The sequence below is a fragment of the Triticum dicoccoides genome, chromosome 1B, assembly GCF_002162155.2.
Source record: "Triticum dicoccoides isolate Atlit2015 ecotype Zavitan chromosome 1B, WEW_v2.0, whole genome shotgun sequence".
Lineage (NCBI taxonomy): Eukaryota > Viridiplantae > Streptophyta > Magnoliopsida > Poales > Poaceae > Triticum > Triticum dicoccoides.
Window position 1 is genome coordinate 517,141,829 of NC_041381.1, and position 2,999 is coordinate 517,144,827.

Genomic DNA, 2,999 nt, shown 5'->3' on the forward strand with positions numbered 1-2,999 from the left:
ACCACTTTTTCTCATGTACATGCATGCATATGTGATGCTAGATAAATGTCAAATTGTCAACTCTGCTCTTATTTGTTCCCCGGCGCGTGGATGGCGTATGGTTGCTATTATAGCTTCTTTTTTGACCCAGTCTATAGTATAGTACCTGCACACCTTAATGGAGTATTCCAATTAAGCGGGTAAAGTTGCACCTGACGTGTAGGTGACTACCGATGACCTGAATATTACCAGTTTTTTTTTCGTGAAATTTTCAATCCATTCATCTTTAATCTGTCAGTGCAAAGAACAAAAGAGATAATAAAAATTACAACCATGTTCGTGGACCACCTTGCGACGATTACAAGCACTGGAGCGAGTCGAAGGCGCGCCACCGTCATCACCCCTCCCTCATTGAAACCAGTCAAACGTTGTGGTAGTAGACAGCCGAAAAGTCGTCGTGCTAAGGTCCCATAGGACCAGCACACCAAAGCAACAACCATCGCCGATGAAAAAAGTCATAGATCAGAAGGATCAAACATGTAAACACTCAAACAAAGACGAACGAAGACCGGGTCGAAACAGATCCATCGAAGATCAGCACCGACCAATGGAGACACACCTTCACACGCCCTTTGACGATACTAGACGCACCATCCGGACTGGAATAGAAGGCGGGAGACATTATTCCTACTAAGGGACATCGCCGCCGCCACAAAGCCCCAACCGAGATGCTGAATCTAACAAGAACGGGAACAGGGTCCCTCCCGCCGGCAGGGGACCGAGATCCACCGCATCTCCATGGCCCAAAGGCCATCGGAGATGGGGCGGACTGGCGGTTGTGTCAACGGGAGGAGAAGGGGCTTTTTTTGTGGAGGAGGAAAGAGATACACTTTGGCTTTGATGGACTCTCGTATGTTCCTACAGTGTATCAGCTTCACATACAAAATTGACATCTCTATACTCCCACCAAAGGGCATGCATATTTCAAGTTTTAACTTTGATAGTCAATTTAACAAGTAGTATGCGGCAAAAGTTATATCACGGAATTCATAAATCTAGTAAGGGCCCGTTCAGAAGCTCTCCGGCTCCTGCTTCTCCGGAAGCACCCACAAAGCTGGCCCGAACGCCACATCTCCTCGAAGCCCTTCCCGGGTCTGGCCAAGCTTCGTCGTCCCCTCCCTCTCCTGCTCCGATGCCTTTTGTCACCCTCAACATGCCTCCTTGCTGGCAGACCATGGGAGGAGTTACCCAACGTCGCGAACACTTTCAGCTCCAAGCGAGAAGCTGGAAGCGGGCGTGCGGAGCCAGAGATGCGGAGTTGGAGAAGCTGGAGAGCTTCCGAACAGGGCCTAAGTCACATAACATTTTATTACTGGCCGAATTGATGGTTAAAGTTGGCCGAAATAAGTGTGCACCATATTAGGTTGCCCGTAGTGGAAAGTATGATAAACATCATAGGTTACCAGTATACTTTAGATTGCCTTCTTTATTATCATGTATGATACAATTTACTACAATATTTAATATGACACGGTATCATGATATGATATCAAATCTTCTATTTTTTCATTTAATGTCGTGCCACCTCACCTAAATTACCTAGTTGACATGCATGATACTTGCTATGATACCCACACTGCGAGCAACCTTATTCATGGGGAGACTAATATAGGATCTGCACTTAGGTGAGATCAACCGTATTGAAGATACAAAACATGTTTGAAAATTTTGAAATTATTTGCAGACACAAACCATGTTTGATGTACAACATTAAAAAGTTTCAGCTCTTAATTTGAACTACACTTAGGGAAACAAAAAGGACAAAATGTGATGTGAATAGTGTCAAATACTATTCACCCAAAGTTGAGCTATTCATAGTCGAATTTGTCGAACTATAAATCGAGTTTTGAGCTAATATTTTGGCACTTCGAGAGAGAGGGGTATGGGAGTACTCCTAGTGGTCGAGGAACATGCTCACCGTAAGGCTGAATCAGCGTTAAGTTGTAACCACCTCCTTGTCACCTCGCTTAGTTTGACTGCATGCCATTGGCTTCCTAGGTAGAAATGGATGTCGTGCTCACATCGGCCTTCAAAATTACGGCCTTGTCCCGCATCTAGGACATTGGCGTTCGTCGACCGCATGGCCACGACAGTCATGGAAGCCAAAGCCTCCCATGCATGGGAGGTCACTTCCTAAGGAGGAAGAACATGTAGTTCAAATTCTAGTAGAGAATCATAGTTCAAGTGGTTGTTAAAATCCTAGTTGTAATCTAAGTTGAATTTTTGTTGAAATCCATGTTCAAATCTACTCTCTCCTTTCTAGTTTATAGAGACCAATTGAAAAATCTCACCAAGCAACGTAGATGATGGATGGTGGAATAATTTTATAGTTTACAAGAATACTCAATTGATGAACTCGTTTTTCTCAAGAAATTGTGTTCACCAGTGTATTAATTACTCCCTCCGTTCCTAAATATTTGTCTTTTTAGAGATTTCAATTGACTATCACATACGGATGTATATAGACATATTTTAGAATGTAGATTCACTCATTTTGCTCCGTATGGAGTCACTTGTTGAAATTTCTAGAAAGACAAATATTTAGGAACGGAGGGAGTATAATGCATGCATGAGTGACCAATAAATGACCGAGAACTTTTACATGCATCGGCAACGATTTTAATCCGCCTTGAAATCTGAACATGTGAATGGCAACAATAAAAATGAGACTTCTAAATTGAGAAAACATTTTTTTTTGAGATAAGACCTATAAACCAAAAAGGGAGAGAATAATACGACAAAACTTTCATTGTTGAGGTGGGGAAGGAAGAAGGCTTGTAGCCAATGAAAAAGGGGTCCCACATGGGATTTTTTTTCCATAAAAGCAATCTCGCGAATGTCCGATTTTTGGCTCCTCCCAGCGAACACAATGGCTGCCGTTGGATGTGGTCACGCAGATCTTGATGCGCAGTTGCTGACCACGTCAACTTTTGAAACCCGTTCGTTACAACACAAAAGTT